Source organism: Ctenopharyngodon idella, chromosome 1 (assembly GCF_019924925.1).
Source record: "Ctenopharyngodon idella isolate HZGC_01 chromosome 1, HZGC01, whole genome shotgun sequence".
In the NCBI taxonomy this organism is placed as follows: domain Eukaryota; kingdom Metazoa; phylum Chordata; class Actinopteri; order Cypriniformes; family Xenocyprididae; genus Ctenopharyngodon; species Ctenopharyngodon idella.
Window position 1 is genome coordinate 22,687,339 of NC_067220.1, and position 19,246 is coordinate 22,706,584.

At 36.2% G+C, this 19,246-nt stretch overlaps 1 protein-coding gene across 2 annotated transcripts in view; it reads left to right on the forward strand.

Annotated features, from left to right (window-relative positions):
• The first annotated feature begins 3,717 nt into the window (after positions 1-3,717).
• tet2 (tet methylcytosine dioxygenase 2) overlaps positions 3,718-19,246 on the forward strand; it is a 30,655-nt gene continuing 15,126 nt past the window's right edge. Inside the window, exon 1 of one of the 2 annotated variants that reach the window (XM_051888938.1) lies at positions 3,718-4,103. The gene's annotated coding sequence lies outside the window, so the exon portion shown is untranslated. The remainder of the gene's footprint in view (positions 4,104-19,246) is intronic. The other variant, XM_051888927.1, reaches the window with a different exon arrangement.

Genomic DNA, 19,246 nt, shown 5'->3' on the forward strand with positions numbered 1-19,246 from the left:
GGGGTGCACTTCTTCCATCCATTTTAATACACTACCTTGAGCTAAAGCAGAGCTTATGGGTCACAATTTCCATTCTCTTTAAAACAGATGTTTATCTTGCTAGATTTTTAGCAGACTGATGGTGAACTGTCCTTCATGCCAGATGACCTAAAAACAGTAAACTCTTCATCCAGATATAGCCTATTCAAAACAGTCAAATAAAGTAAAATTAGCTGAGTGAAAAAGTTCTTCATAAGAAAATTAGATATTTGCTAGATTGTGTTTTTACTGCTGTTAAGACCACTAAGCATATTTAAACCAAAGTACATTTAAACAAAACTAAACATTTAAACAAAAAAGGCATTTATTGTAGTGAAGTTAAACTTTTACTTGTTTTAGTGAAGCAAGTTGAAATTTATAAATGTGATTAAGTATCTAATTATGAATACTATATTCTGACATGCTGTTTATTGTCACTACATTAAACATACAAATAAACAAAAAATTAAATAAAAAATACTTTTGTGCCAAGAGTTCACACTCAATTTTCATAAATACTGAATTACCTAAAAAATCTGGTGATTGTTGAGATTAAATCCCTGCATTAACAATATAACAGTATAGGTTTACTTAAGAATATTTTCAATACAGTACTGTGCAAACTTCTTAGGTATTAGATGATTCACAAATCATTTGATTTAAGATGGCAATTTATATCTGTTGCTTTAGTGTGCCAGCAAAGACATCAATTTCAATCAAATATCTGCTAATAATCCCCACTATACCATCTGTTCATGTTGATATGTGAATCAAATGATAGTTTGATGAACCTAATGTAGAGCTTGAAAAGCAGAAGTGTAATGCAGAACCTCACGGGAACCTCACGGGAACAGAGAGGGCCAGCAGTGGCCACAATATGGTCTCATCCCCTGAAGGCCCTACATGGCCTGTGTCTGTGCAAAGAGAATAATAAGCCTTTGTGCATAGAGCCTCGTAAAATCCTGCATCCCTACAGAGAGAGAGAGAGAGAGCCAGGCACCTGTATACAGAATGCGTGAAAAGAGCTTCAGACCTTTTCACTTGAAGCAACTGCTTAGTAGGGGGTAATTAAAAATAGATAATTACAATGTAAAATAGAAATAGAAATGCAGATGCAAGAAAAACAGAAACAGAAAACAAATTTTCACTATACCAGTTCAAATTTTCTTACTTCTTTGAGTTGGTTATGTCTGTGTAATGTTGGTTTGTTCTGCTGTAACAACACCCCCCCCCGCTGGGTCTCTATTAATAGGAAATGAAGGTCTTACACTAATGAGTCTTGTAAGATAAGTGCAGAAGTGACTTCTTTTTAGAGGAGGTCACTATAGTAATTTGTGTGTTTGCATAGAAGTTGATTTATTGCAGAAAATTACTTAAATTAGTCTCACAATCTTAAAATTCAATACAGCAGTGCATGTTGTTTACCAAGCCTACATCAAATGTCAGCCCTCATGTTTTTATTTGGAGCTGAAGCATCACAAGGGTTGTCTCAAGCCTTCCAACTCTCAAAATAATGTAGTTTAAGCCCTCTTTAATGTCTGTAATCAAGCAGATATGTGAAGTCACTCGTGTTAAAAGTGTGTCATTGTCCCCAGAAGTGTGGGGTAAGCCCTTTTTTCACGCACAAGGTGAGAGATTTCCCCCCAAGAGGTGAGGAGTGATGATTTGTCATCTCTGACACCTCTTCGAAAGACATATCTTTGCTGAAGAGGGTACCAGGAGGGACACTTAGTTTTGTTTGGTCAACATTGTAGTTAGGTTATTTTCAACTACATTTCATTCTCTAATAGAGATATAGCATTCACACTGGGCTTTGAGTCCAGAAAACTAGAAAATGCCATATAGCCTTCTGTATAACCACAAGCCAGAGCCGGAATGGCAGACAATTCAATCCTAGTATAAGACCCTATAATAATGTTATTAAGCCCGGAACGCATCTGTGGTTGTATATAGGGTGTGTTGTAGTAATGACTTTAGGTATTGTGCGACTAATGACCAGGGGAAGAAAAAGAAAGTTTGAGTGATACCACAACCAGCTTGGTGTTGCCATACGCAATGCAATTTGTTTATGAACGAAACATGAAAAGGCAGGGTTTCTCTGCAAGTACTTAGAAATCACCTTGTAATGTCAATTTGTCTTTACGGGACTGTGCAAGACTGTACAGAATATTCGGATGCTCTGGGAATGCAAACAGACAAAATCACAAAACGGTTACCAGAAACTGAGCACACTTTTCATAAGAAAGAATTGTTTTGTTGTTTAGTCCATATTGTATCATTTCTTACTTAAGGGACCAACACACTGACAAAATTTGTAATGATTTTTTTTTTTTAATTTGTGGTGAATTTGTACTATCACGTTAATAAATTTTTTAATGATCTACACGTGCGATTGTGAGGGTAAGTTTTAGGGGTGACGTTTTACCTAGAAATCGCATGTTTTTGTACATCTTATAAATTCATAAGAAATCGACAACTCGTACAATACTTACAAAATTCTTATATATAATATTATATATAATTGTGTAATTATATATAAATGTGTTATTCAGTTGTTATTACAATGTATTAATCAATCATAAATTGACAAATAATTAAGAATATGAATGTTACAAACATTGTGATTATAATGTGATTAGTCACATTTTTTTTTTAAAAACGTGACCATATGACTTGGATTCTTTGATAAGTGTTTGACCAGGAGATGCATTTATTAAGCCTGTTCTCTTATTGCACAATTGCTGACCTGATCCGTGTGCAGTGGCCATTTCTGGTGAGTACTGCTCATGCAAACCTTCCTTCCTTCCCCCACTGCCCTTCCTCCATGCGGTGTAACAACAAATCTCCTTTTCTGCTCCCTGCCTGAAACTATTGAGTCAACAAACGTCACTCCAGCAAGGCTGTGGCTCACAGGAAAGAGGTGGGGTCTCCCTTTAAAAACTGGTGAGGAGCCAAAGGCAGATTTTTTTTTTTTTTTCAGGCAAGAACCACCTGTTAAAATCCAGACAAAAAAAAGAGGGATGTTTAAAAGCTCTAAATGGAGGGTGGAGGAGGAGAAGGGTTAGTGCTAGCTTTCACATGTACATGACTGCACACAAGGGCCATAGTGTTAACTGAGAAGCTTTGAACTTTCTTTTCTCAGTACAGAAAATATTTATCTGCATTTAGAGCATTAGGTCAAATATCAGATGTCATTCAAATTTCTTTCTCACCAAAGCCTCACTTTCTTGTCTCACAGTGGTAAATTTAACAGTATAAATTCAGGATCATGCTTCCTGCTTGTAAGACAAGAATTTGTTCACTTTTTAAGATCTAAGTGTACAGTCCCCAAACCACTGTGTGCCAAAATAAGACCAAACGTGTAAATAAGGGCAAGGCTTCATAGAAGCTGACACAGTGCTTCACCATCTGAGAGAAAAAGAGAGACAGACTGAGAGTTTTTAGTAATTAGACAGAATAGTAAGAAATTTTGGTTTACGTCTTACAATAATTATTTCTCTTTTCCTGTTTCCAATTGGTATACTTTGTGTCATTGAAACAGATTGTGAGTAGAGGTGTTTTCCCTCCCTCTGTGTCTGTTGGAGTGGGCGGACGGTGCAATCCAGTCCAGTGCTTCAGGGCAGCCAGTAAAGCGTGCACTATTGTGTGCGGCTGAAAAAAAAAGAAAGAGAGTAAAAAGGGAGGGGGAAGAAAAGAAACTCAGTCCCTTTGTGTGTAGAGGACCCAGCAGGAAAGCGATTTTGCAATTACTTCAGCTTTCCGGCAAAGCAAGCTTGGTTCCTCTGATCTGCACACACTTGTACACTGGACTGTCTCACTCTGCTCACTGTCTATACAAGCACATACAAGAGTGAGCGTGTGTTTATGGGCTGCGTCTGGACGCGCTTCGAGAACCAACAGCAACACAGGGTTTCTGCCCCTGATGATGAAAGCAGACGTCAGACTAGCCCATGAATATTGATGCGGAGGTAGTCTGTTTCATAGACGGAACAGAAGGAGGCAAGATGGCTGCCCTTTAGGATTTGTTTAAGAGGAGACCTAGACGGTTTGTTGGAATTCTACAAAGTGGAGGGACTTAAAACAAGGTGAGAGAGTTTTTCTGTTCTTGCCTTTTTTCCTCTGTCCCCCAGGGTCTCTTTAATGGCTTCCAGCTCTTGTTTAGCATTGTACTGTCCTCTTTAAATTCCGTGAGCTGACATAATAATGAAAGGATATTAGATAAAGCTTCACCAACATGGCTGACGTTTTCTCTCTTTCTCCCTCCCTCCCTCTCTGTTTTTTTTTTTTTTTTTTGGCTTGTGCAGACAGAGAGTATTCAAAGCATTTCAATCTCATTTGTTTTCATTATTATTTATTTTTTTAACTAAGATGTTGTGTAGAGGACAGCTTTGGGAATGTGCCTGCTTTGAAAAATGGTGATCTTTGTGAGGCTGTTGGCCAATTCTTCTTCAGGCATTATTTGCCAATGAATCTCCTGTGCTGAGAGCAAGACTAAACAGTCATACTACTAACAAAATTATCTTATCTCTTCAGTGTCCACCAGCATTATTGGACATCTGTATGTAGATACAAGAAAGGGGTGTTTTAGGTGGTGAAAAAAATTTTCTTCAATATTTATTCCAAAAACTTTCATGTAAATGTGCCAAAGATTTTTTTTTTTTTTTTTTTAATCTGACAAAGTTATTTTTGCTACATTTCCTTCATTTGTTGTATGCTTTGAATGTGGGAGTTTGGCCAAGAATAGTGGAGCTCCTTGCTTTCATTGCATTCATCAGTGAATGACAAGCAGACACAAAGACTAGCACAGTCCCGAGGTCTTAAAAAAAAAAAAAAAAAAACAGAAGCGTAGTGGTGGAAGCCCACAAGGTCAGAAGCTTTAAAAGAACTGAAACCCAACCCCATAGAACCATTAGCTGAGGGCCACCGGAGAGCGGAATTTTTTTGCATTGACTGACATTAATAGGATTTCCATTGTTAATCTGTACACAAAATCTTTATTATTTTTATGTCTTTAAATTTTAAGCTTACACATGAATTTTTGCTCCCATTTTCAATAGGAGCAAAAATGTTTTAATTATATTTAGAGAACAGTTTAATGTCCATGCTGAATTTTATTTATATTCCTTTAAGATATCATGCACTGCACAGATGGGCTACATTCACCTGGAACATATCTGCATATGTTTGACTTTAAGCTATAGACTACTGAAATTCCAAAGAAAAAGTCAAATGCTTGAATAACTTTGGCCGTTGTATTAATAAAGTCAACATTCAGCTGAAAATATCCAAGTCTTAATGTTTCAGATGCATTTTGATTTCATAGTTGCTTTTGACACGTAAAAATCAAATGTATTAATTGGAATAAAATGTTACAAAAGGCTACAGCATCTGTACTAATGAATTGCAAATGCCACCTTTGCTTAACTGATTTTAACAGCCCTATTAGGATTTGCATCATAATTGGCTGTTGGAATAATACAGATAAAAGTCCTGCCCCCTTATTTTGTGTATTTAGCTTGTGTATTCCAACATTCTGTTTGGATGAGAAGTGTGGAAGTTAGTCCATGCCTGCAAGGGGATGCTTTATGGAGTGTTGTCATTAAACATGATAGAGAGGTGGTGCAAATGCTAATGTAACTACAATGAAGGGATCTGGAGAGAGTCAAGGGCCATCATGTCTTACTGTTACTGTTGAAGCTTCATCTCCAACTTTAAACTTAGAATTGATAATCCTTGGTAATATAGCGGATATATTGTAGTACATCACTCAATAAGCATAATTCTACTTTAATACAATTGTAACTGTTGCATCTCCATTGCATGACATTATATTTAGTGCTGAGAATACACAACACTAACAACAATAGCAGGAACTAAACTGGAAGTACAGTCAGACACTTTTTCCTTGATAAGAATGTTTGGATCAAGATACAGGATACAATCATGTACTTCTTTTTGTGAAATGGTGGATCTTTGCACGATAAGATTTTTTTTTGTGTGGCGTAGACTCAAATAATTCTTTAGAAAAAAAATGTTTATTTGGTTGAATTCATGAGTAAAAACAAAAACATTTGTGTTCTAGAGAATTTGTGATGGTGTTGTTGAAAACTGCAGGATTGACAATTTTTAAAAGAAACAGTAAGGACAATGAGCATTCAGGCAGAAATCGAGATTTATATTGACCCTATCATAAGCATCATTTTTTTTATTTAATATGGCTTGGTGTTTATAAAATCATAATTCAGGACAGTTTCCTTTCAAATGACACTTTATTGCCTCTACTTGCAATGAAAATTTTGATTTTTATATTAGGCAGTATTTTTATTTGTGGGATTTATTAAAAATGGTATATATACTGTATATCAATTACCATAGTCCTTGGTCCAAAACATTTTCTAGCCTGCATAGTAATTTATTAGTTGTCTTAGTCGACAGCTTATAGCTTGTATTGCACTTTATTTAGCAATACTTTAAGCACTTTTGGTGTAAATTTATACAATAGTTCTGATTGCTGCCATTTATATGACACCATTTACACCTTTGTCTTATTCTTCAGTTATTTGATGTTCAATGTGAGCCAGCAAATTGAGGAAAATTTCAGGGTATTAGAATATGTATTGTTGTGAAAGTTTAATCTTGGACTGAATTTGCAAGGGCACGAATTGAAGAGCACACTCCACGTGCGTAAGCGCACATGGTCGCTCTGTTTACAAACACCAACGTACAACCCAGTCACAGGGCTAGGTAGGGAAGTGTACTAGGCCTAGGCCAGCCAAGGAGGTCACTGGAAAGCAGGTCACTGACTATGCCAATTTAGACCCTTTCCAGAACATCTGTATTCAAAAGGCTTTAGCTAAATTAAACTCATGGCACATGGTTTGCATTTTTTCTGCCATCTTCAGTTCTTTGAAAACTACAAATGTCTTGTGGTTAAAGGAGTTGGATGAATATCTTTGTAAAGCTCAGGGAATCCCTAAAAATGTTTTTTCATTTCCTAATCTTTTAAAATAAAGTAATAGAGATTGGTATTGTACTTCTGAGAAAGCCAATTGTTAATTTCCTCTGAGGTGAATGAAGTGATGATGCATTTATAAATGTGTTTCCAGCTGTGCAGATTCAAAGAAAATCTGATTGGTTTCAGAAAACGGTGGTTCATAACAGAAACGCTTGACGGTTTTCCCCCTTCAAAATCAAAGATTTCGAAAAAATGTATGCCATATGCTAATTTCGAAAGACAGTAATGCCATTTCGAGGATGTAGGGGGATTTTGCCTGAAAATTGCTCAGAAATGCACACTAATCACAACCAGGCTGCTCACGAGCCCAGCAGCCACAGTGCAACAAGGCCACTGAGTCAAGAAATCATTCTCATAAAATACTTCACAAGAGTGTTTTCAATACTCGATAAACTGAAAATGAGTAAAAGGGGTTTATCATTGACATGTACAGTCATTGGTTGGCACGCCAAAAGTCATTGACAGCAGATTTAACAAAGAGACAGCTGGATCTCAAAGTCATTCAAGACCATAAACTACCCATAAGCCTTGCATGTCATTATCCCATTTCTAGAGGTTAAAGATGACTAGGGGGTGATCTGAAACTTGTGTGAAATTTGGATCATACAGAGAGTGTAGCCAATGTAGTCAAATACTTTTTATGTGGTGTGTCATGTGTGTTTTTGTCAGAGACCTTGTCTGTGCATTGCATTTCCATCAGTAGAAAATAATGGCATAGCAGTGGTCTCTGAAGTCAGACTGTTTTGTGAATAATAAATGGGAAGATATTCCAAGCGAACATCAAATATAGAGCACATGCTTTTTCGGGAAATTCAAAGTGTTGTGTAAAATGTGTTTCCTAGAAAATTACATAATTATAATAATTTATTTATTTATTAGAGCTTGTGCAGAACATACTGTTGCACATTTACAAAGAATAGTGCCTTGCAACCCCCAAGCCCTGATCAATCAAAAGGTGACAAAGGCAAGATAAAGTAATACTTAAATTTCTAGGTAAGACAAAGGAGGAACATTGGGATGAAACAAGATATACAAATGGCAAAAATGCAATTACTAATTTACTAATTAAACTGATTAAATATTCCAGTTCAGATGATTATGTGAACACATTGACACAAAACACGGAAGTGTGTTTAACTGCAGTATGTTTTATTTTAAATTGTAATTTTAATAGTATTACTATTATACTTTTATTTAGATAAATCTGAGGCCCTATACATTTGATGAAACCAAAACTCCTCTTGTGAATTTTGTTCATTTTGGTACTATCAGAAGATCAGAGCTTTGTAATCTTAATGGACATGAGGGATAATAAGGTGATAAAATATTTCATAGATATTAAGGAGATATATTTAGTGCTTTGTAAACTTTTATATTTAATTAACAATATAGAAACAGTATATATAATTTTAGAATTGACAGAAGAGGTAACCAGTGTAGAAAATAAGGTAAAAGTTTGAAGTTAGTTATAAACTTATAACCTTTCTACAACATGAATAGAGGGAATGTTTCGTAACTTAGTGATATATCTAAGAAGAATGCTGTTCTAGAGACACTGAAATTTAACTTTCAAATGACAAACATGACACGCTCTTAATTGTAGGGCATGACATAACAGTAAAACCGTTTAGACAAACTGTAGTCAAACAACTTTTACAAATGTTTGGTCTAGCAACAATATAAATACAATATAGATGTAATCACTTATATCATTGTTAAATATCGTCATATATAACAATGATATATGATAAAACTTGCTAAAGCACTAAGGCATTATAAACATAACATTATGACTTTCTGTCAAGCTGCTTAGAAACGATGTGTATTGTGAAGCGCTATATAAATATATGACATCAAGCGTATGTGTATTACGTATTCAGTCTATAGTCATGTAGGGCCCTATTTTAACGATCTAAGAGCATGTTCTAAAGCACACGGTGCAAGTGCCATTTTTGCTAGTTTAATGACGGGAAAAATGGTTGGCGTGCCTGGCACATGGTCTAAAAGGGTTGTCCTTATTCTCTTAATGAGTAATGAGTTTATTTTGGGTTTAACGTGCAATAAACCAATCAGCGTCTCATCTCCCATTCCCTTTAAAAGCCAGTTGTGCTCACGCCATGGTGGATTTGCTATTTACATGGCTGAATTTGCAAGCAGAAAAACTGAATGCTTCTCTAGCAAGGAAAAGGATCTGCTCATGCGCGAGGTTAAAGCGCGCGAGCAGACCATCTACGGGACAAGCAGGATTCCACCAAAGCATTGTTATTTTTATGCACACAATAATAATCTTTTACATTGTAATCCTTTTATTTTTAATATTCAGCATGCTTGTGTGCTGCTGCGCGTCCCTGTGTGTGTTATAAGCAGAGTGTATGTGCGTTGTGCACCTGCCTATAGGCGCATATTACTAACGTGCTCTTTAAATAACAAACAAACAAAAAAACTATTGCGCCATTGACTTTCAGTTGGTCAATGCATGGCGCAGTCTATTTCAGTTGCCTCAAAATAGCAACACACCAACAATGCGCCTGAACACACCTCGTTTTCAGACAAGCATGCCCATGGGCGCACAAATGGGCGCAAATGCATTTGCTATTTAAACAAAGTGACACGGGACGTGAAAATGATAACTGCGTCAGGCTGAAACTAGCAAAAAACACTTGCGTTTGGTGTATGATAGGGCCCGTAGTGTTTCTTCATAAAGTGACATCTGCAACTACTGGCCTGACATGCATAATACAGCATTTTTAGTCGTTTTCGCGGATCTGTGTGAACAGAGATCAATATTATAAGTTGCCATCTGTACGCGAAAAACGCAAAGGAAAAACTTTTCTGTTTTTAGTACATTGTTGTTGTGTAAATGTACTCTTAGTTTACTTTCATCAGTGCTCTATTAATTAAGTCCTAGGTACTTTTTCTTTCCAGTGTAGGTAGCAATATCGACAGTAATAGAAAAGGGTGCATCCTAAACTTTTCGCTGACCAATTAGATAGGGCTCCATCATCCTTCCAAATATAAAGAAAGTGAGGTTTTCAGGTTTGGTCCTATAAATATACCGAATAGTCGGGTCGACTCAGTTTATTTGCTGGGTTCGGGCTTCAATTTTATGCCCATGTAGGCTTTCACATTTTAGGTAGAATCCGTTTTTTCTTCATTGACTGAAAGTTTTGGTTCTATTAATGCTGGGAACAGACACAGTTTCAATCTGATTAAGATCCATCAAGGGTATGAAGCATGAGGATTTTTAATATAAACTGAATTAGATGATCAGTTATCTGATCAGTTATCAAAGTGAAGATATGCTGAGTATACTTACCCTCTCCTGAGTGCCTTGGCAGTTTTCTGCAGACTATGGCTGTTGTCTCTTACCTATTTCAGTTAGTAATGAATCAAAGATTTCATTGCTCACACCAAAAAAAGAACAGGTGAAATGATAATCTTCATCTCCGGAAAAGTACGCTGCATCTTGTTCATGAGACTGCAGAAGTCTCTCTTCAGGATCTCCAGTTGAACTCTGATGTCATTGACTCTGCCAAGATGCTCTTGGTGCTCCTCAAGAATGCAAGCACCTGAAAAGAATTGTGACATCCACCTTTTGCCAAAGTTATAAACATTTGGTATTACACTGAGGTTTAAAAAAGATGAAACCCAACTGCAGCTAGCTGAAGTACTCCCATCCACAGGTTACACTTATGTTAAGGTTTAGTTCTGCATACGTGGTTTGGCTCAGGCAATGTGCATATATAAATCAGTGCTAACTAAAATGTATAGGGTAACCTGTGTCAGGATTTACAATGGGACATTTTATTAACTAAATCTTAAATACAAAAAAAAGCAGACTTAAAAAAATGTCATGCACATGGAAAGCTCAAACATCTATAAGATTCAGAAGCTTATTTTTTATTCTTGACCTTGCCACAAGCATGTGACTTTAGCTGTCTCTCATTTCATTTCGTTTCGAAGGCTGCATCCTCCAGAGGACGTATCCTGTGAAGGATGCGGTATACGGAGTGTCCTTAACCAGAATTAAATGAGACATCCTTAGCAGGACACACGGGCAGAAAAGGAAACAGGAAGTATCACGTTGCTATGCCAACACGTTCACAGCAGTGCTCGTTGCGCTCTCACAACAGTTAAATTAATTAAAATTATTCATAAATTTGGCACAGCATTCGAAATGAGACACAGCATTTGTTTTAACATGTTCGCCAACCAATACGCATATATAGGTCGTTTGTTACTTCCCTGAAATACGACCCATAGGAGCATTTACTAAAGTTGCGCCCCTATCGCCAACTGGACACTTTCATTTTAATTACTGAAATACGACCCATAGGAGCGTTTGCTAAAGTTGTGCCCCTATCGACAACAGGACACTTTCATTTTATTGCACTGTTCTCTTTTATCTGCGTCATATTTCGGGTTTCACGTAGCTCAATTGGCAGAGCATTCCAATATCTAACAATATGCAATCACGTGGGTTCGATCCCAGGGAACGCATGTGCTCATAAAGTGTATGTGCACTATAAATCACTAACGGTATGTTTAGGGGTGGTTGTAGTTGTTAATTAAAAAATGAGTTTTGCTAAATGGAAATAGGACAAATAGTGCAAAAAGTCCACACATTGCATTTAAATGAACGCGCATTTTGATTGGTAACGACGGTCAGACGTCATTTCATGACGACAGACGTAACACGACACTGTCATTATTTTTTACGCCAGCTAGAGGGCGCATGACTTTAAAACGTAAATATAGGTTGTAATAAGGTGCTTGAAAAACAACCTATAGGGTCGTTTTTTTTTTTGTTGTTGTTTTTTGTTTGTTTGTTTTTTGGAGAACAGTCTGCTTTGTTTACCTTTGTTTTGTAACTCTGAGCACATTTTCTTCACAGCAATTGAGGACCCCAGTCCAGATATAAGAGTTACATTGAAAGTAAAGAGATGGCTAGGGCTTCTTAGCTTTCATGCCATAGCAGTAAATAAAACTCTGTCACATACCCATAAAAGAGAGCTGATCCCACCATAATCAATGTGCTTAGCACGTGTTCACTCTTTTGCATTTTCTCTATCTCTGTCTCTATATCTGTGTCAGTCAGTCATGCTTGGTTAATGTTTAGAGCAGATGGCCATGCAGCACCAATATAATGATCACCATGGCTACCACACTCTCTGAAAGAAATTTGCTTTGCACTGGGCACAGTTCATCAAATTAGTCAGATATATTGACTGGTGCAGACACAAAGAAATGGGGTGGGTTGGGGTTGTAGAAAGAAACGGAAAGAAGTTGAGAGGAATGTATATTGGAATTATATTTTGGAAGTTGATTTTGGGCAAGGGAGATTGTTGTATGGCATAACGTGCTTAATTACATAATAATTACACTGTAGTAATATGTGGCTGTATTTACTGTCTGAAGCAAAAGGTCAGTCTGCTAAAACTGGAGTTATACAGCATGTTATACAACCTATGCCGAGTTAATTATCATCCACTCTAACATATCAAACACCACCACAGGGAAGGAAAGAGGCAGTGTAGATTTAAATGAACAACTACAGATTGTCAAACTACTACAGAATGATCATTTTATTATCAACCCCTAGTTAGGGATCAGCAGGGATTGAGGATGGAATGTTTTTTTGTTTTGTTTTTTTAAATCAATGCAGTATAACTTTATTCAGTTATGAAGTTTTTCAAAACAATAAACATTGGGATGGAATTTACTGTATTATCTTTTTTTTTTCTTATCTTAAAATGGAAATAAATGTGTTATAGCAACAACCTAAACACAACTGAACAACGTATTGTTTTGACAATTTAATGTTTAGCATGTTAGTGTTTGTTCTCCACTGTAAAAAATGATTTTATGGTGAAGTAAATACTACAGAAAAAACAAATGTAATTTTTACATGAAAGTTAGTTCAGGCAAGAATTAAAAAAAACTAAGTAAATTCTATATTAGTACTCAATTTAAGCATGTAGAAATTAAAGCGTAAATATCAACATTATAAAATTAACTAAAACTACTCAACTTTTCTGATACTGGTGTTCCCATCTGGACCTTGAATAATTAATTAGGTTGATTTTTCACTGTTTTCCAGCTGTTTTTACACTGTTTTATCATTGCTTTTGTGGTTATGTTTAGTAACTTGCCATTTTATGACATTTGGAGTTCATTTTCTACTCAAAATGCCACATTCACACTCAAAAACGAGCCATCGAATGTTACCGTCATTGTGTATTGTGTACCAAGTATTGAGGTCTCTGTGTTCAGGTGCCGCGTTACTTCTATTATGTAGATATGGTGTCTACACAATATCTATTGTATAATTTACTTAGATGTTTCTAAGTAAAGCATACACTTTAAAAAAACATGGTTTAATTCAGTGTTATATTGTTTGAGTAAAATGTATTGCAAAAGAAACTTCAACTAAGTAGAAATTACTCAACCTTTTACTGGCCAAGTTAAAATTACTTATTTTCTTTGTTAATTTTACTTAACTTAGTTAAGTAGAGTTACTTAATTCCATATTTGAAATGTACTTAAAAAATATGCGTGCAAAAACTTGCAAAAGAAAAATTAAGTAAATTTTACTTATTGTGCAGCTGATGGGGTAGAGTACATACGCTAAACTAGAAGCCGCTCCTTCAAACAAAAATCAGATGCTAATTTCTGAGTTTTTTTTAAAAACAATTTTAAAACTCAGAAAGTGACTTATACAATACTGTAGAATCTCTATAACAAAATTATAATGTAACAGGTGATATAATATATAATCTGTAATACAACAGGAAAGTGAAAGACCACATCGTAAGAAATGTTTCCATCATTATAACATATTTGTTTCAGTACAATTTCTGTGTGAACTTGATTATGTGATATAAGTTTATGGGTTTTCAGATTTTCAACTTGAATTTCTTTGCTATAATCAAAGTGGTTGAAACGTGCAATGAACTTATCACTGCAAGTTGTCAATTTGGCACCACTTGGATACACTTAAGTTTTTAAGTTTAATGGGTTTAAATTTTTTTGTCTAACACAACAGAATCATTGGTTGCATCAATGCAGATCATACAAAGATGGTTTGGCATGAACGAGGCACAAAAACTTGATTGCAAATTGTTTCAGCAGAGCCACATCTGCCTTCTATTAGTAACAAAGGACAATGGCAGGTCCAACACAGACCTGACTCTTCAGAGGGGACATAGTTGTGGGTGAAATTACAAACAGAAGAGTATATCTGCCTAGCATTTGAAGTAATCTACCTCTCCTCAAATCCTCTCCCACAAAGAGGATTTAAAATGTCATTGAGGATGAACAATGAGTTCACAGACGAGGAAAAATGAAGCAACTTTAAAGACATACAACTTCTGTTTTATCTGTTTTGTTTACTATTCCATTGTTCAAAAGAAATCTGATTAAAATCAGAATGTGATACACATGATCAATACATTGCAAAACAAATATATCAGAGCTCTCCCAAACAGACTCTGAGGCATGTCTCATACCTTCCCCCGTACACATGCTGACTCTATAAATAACCGTTTATTTCAAAGGGTTTCTTTCCTCTTTGTTTCCATTCTTATGCTTATGTCTTCTGGCTTCTTATAGAAAATGACGAAATGCCATGGATGTTGGTGGAACCATTAAAGCAGGCTGTGGTGTTTAGAGCCCAAGTTTAAAAAAAAAAAAAAAAAGTTTGTTAGGTTTAATGATTTTGTTTCATGACTAATAGTGCTGATGTGTTGAATGGAGTTAGAGTGCAGTTTTTTTTTTTTTTTTCTGGACACACACACACACACACACACACACACACACACTCCAATGGCAGTGTGACACTTGAAAAGGAAAGAAACACTGATCCTGATTATGTTAACTGGCTTACGGTTTCTTTTGTTACTCTTTATAGCAATTTGGAAAATGTTTTCAAGTCAAAGTTGTAAATAAATGCCAACAAAAGTTGACGGTGAAACCTGTCATTCTTGTTGAGCTTGTTTCCTTGTCTGTGTGTCAGGGAAAAATAAGGCATGGTTAACGCTCAGAGGAGAAGAGTGAGAAAGACACTTTTACAACCCTGCATGCGTGACATTTAAAGCACACTTGCACATGAGCTGTATGATCAAATTACAGTGGGAGGAACCAAGGAATGAAGTTTCACTCAAGAGCACTACAGCCAAACAGCCAACAGCAGTATGTTTACTAATGCTCAGATGCACAACATGTTACATGACGTTATCCATTTCAATACTAGAATATCCAAGCAAGTTACATTTTAAAATATAAAAAATGGGTTTTGTTTTCTTTAGCTATTTATCCATTATTATTTGGAACTTCAAAAAAAAAAGTCCTCATTCCTGTCTGAACTGTGCAAGAGCAATTGCCACCTAATGTTTGATTCTTGACCAAAAAAAAAAAAAAAAAAATCCAACTGAATTGTCACTTTATTCTCCAAACTTTATTCAAATACATATTGGTTATGATCTATGAAGGAGACCAATATGGTACATCTTGTAGACCTGCTAAAAAAATGCTATTCATTTATTTGATTAGTTTTCAGTGTGAAACAGCCGATGTAAAAATAAAGTAAGCACCTTGTCAAGCCTCTGACTGTTTATCTGGGACCATGTCTGAAACATGAACAGCACAACTTCTGTCTCTTGTCATAACACAGACACACACTGACACAAAGTAGTGCACCACATATTTTCATAATACTTAACCCTAGCACTAACCCAAATCATAATCTCAAAGTCTCTTGTGCCTCAAAAGAGACTCTTGAATCTCAAATCATATAAAGCATAATAATAATAATAATAATAATAATAATAATAATAATTCACTTGTTTGTCCATATACCACTGTTGAAAGACAGAAACTCACTCCCCACTGACCGTATATTTCAACCACAACCCTTAGGCTAAGGAACTGTTAAATTACTTAATAATAAATACCATTGCTGTTGTACCTCTGTGTATTGTTTTTTTTTTTTTTTTTGCATTGGTTCTGCAACCAAAGCACTGATCAGTTGTATACACTAATTTATTACAGTCAGAGATCAAAACAGTTCGAGCTCTTGTGAGACAAAGAGAGAGAATGAGGATTTGAAAAGAAGGAAACTGAAAAAAAAACAGGATAGACAACAAACTGAATTCAAAGCCACTCCTGTTGTCTAGAGACAACATAAAAAAGGATTTTTGTTCAATTGTTTTTGTGTTTTTATGTTATATAAAAGCATGAGACTCACTGAGGCACTAAGGCACTGGACTGTCCACAGTTCTTATAAAATATATCATTTAAATTTAAGTAAGGTATTATTCTTCCTGTTTTACTTATATGTATGGATACAGCCAATGCAAAACCATTGTCTGAAAGTTTAGTGCATATACAGACAGCTTTCAGCTGGGATCTCGTGCTTTGTCAGTCTTGCTCAGAGAGATTTTTTGTGTTATTTTCAGTGTGGGCTTATCCAACTGTGGCAAGCTGTTTGGGCTGTTCTCAGCTGTTGGGAAACTCTGAAATGGCTCTGGAATGGAGCCATATTCAAGCTTCATTGAGCATGGCAATCACAATCTCCCCCTTTCCAGAGATGATAATAGATACCATTTTAAATCATGTGATCAAACTTTTATTGTTGGACTGCAGCCAGTAATATATCATAGGCCAAGTCACAGAAGAGTATTTTCCATAAACAACAAAAAGCCACTTTCCAGTTGTGATCGGAAATAACAAAGACCAGTTGTCATTCAACAACTCTTCCCTTGAGTTTTTCCAGTAGGGTGGCACAATATTGGAAAAAAACTTTGTGATGTTTTGTTTTTCTTATATATTATTATATATTAGGCTGTCACTTTAAGACCTAATGCACAGAAACAATACAATGAAATGCATCCATGTTCTTTCTCAATTGTTTACATTCACTTAAGACACAAGTGGCTGTGTTTATGAGGATATTCGCCAAGATGGGCATTTTGCATGTATGTGTCCATTCAAGCACAAAAAGACGAGAAAGACAACTGACTTTGCACATGCAAGCTAACGCAATCATCAAACATTCAACAGCATATAATTCTCTATGTTTTGATTATCATTCTGAATCCAGTCCAGATAAAGTCTTTGACAATTTTTTCTAAGCTTTTTGTACAAAATGTTGCTTTTTTTAATGAAACTTACCCACATTCAAGAGTTGATAATAAAAAAAAAATGCATGAAGAGATAATAAAATGCTTTATTTGTTTATTTGTTTGTTTTAAAACAGAGGCTCTGTTCTTTATATATATATATATATATATATGTGTGTGTATGTATATATATATATATATATATATATATATATATATATATATATATATATATATATATATATATACACATATTGTAAATTCAGATTCTGGGGGCCATGAAAGTGATCAAAAATGCTGGCGCTGAAAAAAAAACTATGGTGGGGAAAGAGTTAAATTCTGAATATAAACATTGTAAATAAAACTAATCCAAGTTATATGAATATGTGTGTACAGTTCATGATGAAGTAGTTCGTGATCAACTTTTCTTAAATAAAAAAAACGCTCTACATGCTGACTCCAATTTAAAGGTCCAGCAGACCAGCATTTTTTTTTTTTTTTCACATTCTGGACTCAAACAGATGGAAAACATTCCATGAAGAATCTGTTACATATTAGATATCCTTTAGACCAGTTCTTTCTGTATGGCTCTTAATGTGGTGGTTTTCTAGGATAGTGCATAGTAAAAAATAAATACAAATGTATAGTGAAAATAGATAATGATTTTTGGAAACTAATGCAAGGGTCTCAGGAAATAAAGGCTGGTGCAATATATTAATAATGGCCAGAACATGGGTACAGAGAAAGTTAGGGCAATGTTTATGACTGAAGCTGAGATCCAGGACTTTGTTTTTTAATATATCTTAACAAAATGTTGTCACTGGTATATGCATTACACAGCCCTTTCCTGTAAGCTTCTCAGATTTGAATGTACAAGAAAATGCTAAGCATGCAAGGAATGACATTTCTTTTTTTAAAGACCTTCTCTGGTGGGCATTTCTATTTTGAGATATGGGCTAATATTTCACAACAGTAGAGTTTGACTTGAGAGAGAAAAAACAACATTCAGACTTTTGTTATTTCTTACGGCATTTATTAGCATCTCTCAACTGAATTCCAGCTCCCTGCACACACATATACATTAGCTGCTTTTCCACCGTTGGGTCGAAAGATTCTAAAGGACAGAACGATTATGGTTCCCTTTCAGTCAGTCACATTCGATGTCACATCAGTGACAGACGAATTGGGAAACTCACCAGAGAGACCAATCTACTTTGAGTGTTAACTAAACAAGCCAATGCACATTGGCATGCGATATTTGCATCTGACTGCCACGCCCTGCACCGTGGGTATAAATAGGCAGCAGGTGCAACACATTTTCAGCTTTTCACTTCAGACCTGAGCGGTCCGTTTGTTCTGCTCTTTCTGATCTAAAAGAGTGTAACTAAACAGAGCCAGTTCTTCAGGGAAAAAGCCTCTGTCTCTGTGTTGGCGTGACGGCCCTGCAGCAAAAGAGAGCCTTCAACAAAGAGTGTGTCTTCAATGAGAGGGCATCCAGTTCACCTCAGGGAAGGCTGGCAATGCTCATGTCTTGCGCGCGGTGATCGTAGACCTACTGGCGAAGGACGCGATAGAGCTGGTCTTTCCAGCCGATATGAAGACAGGATTTTACAGCTCCTACTTCATTGTACCCAAGAAAGTTTTCAAGTTTTGAACCGAGCCCTTCACAAGCTAACATTCAAAATGTTAATGCAGAAACACATTTTCGAATGCATCCGTCCCCGAGATTGGTTTGCAGCGATCGACCTGAAGGATGTGCACTTTCATGTCTCGATTCTCCCTCGACACAGGACGTTCCGTGCACTTTATGTTAGAGAGTAGAGCATATCGGTACAAAGTCCTGCCCTTCAGACTGTCTCTGTCTCCCTGCATCTTCACGAAAGTCGTGGAGGCGGCCATTGTTCCCATGAAAGAACACGGCACTCGCATTCTCAACTATCTCGATGACTGGCTCATACTGGCACAGGCACAAGATCAGTTGTGCGAACACAGGGACCTGGTGCTCAGTCACCTCAGCCAGTTGGGACTCACTGGTCAACTGGGAAAAGAGAAAATTCTCCCCCGTGCAGAGGAGCTATTTTCTCGGGATGGAGCT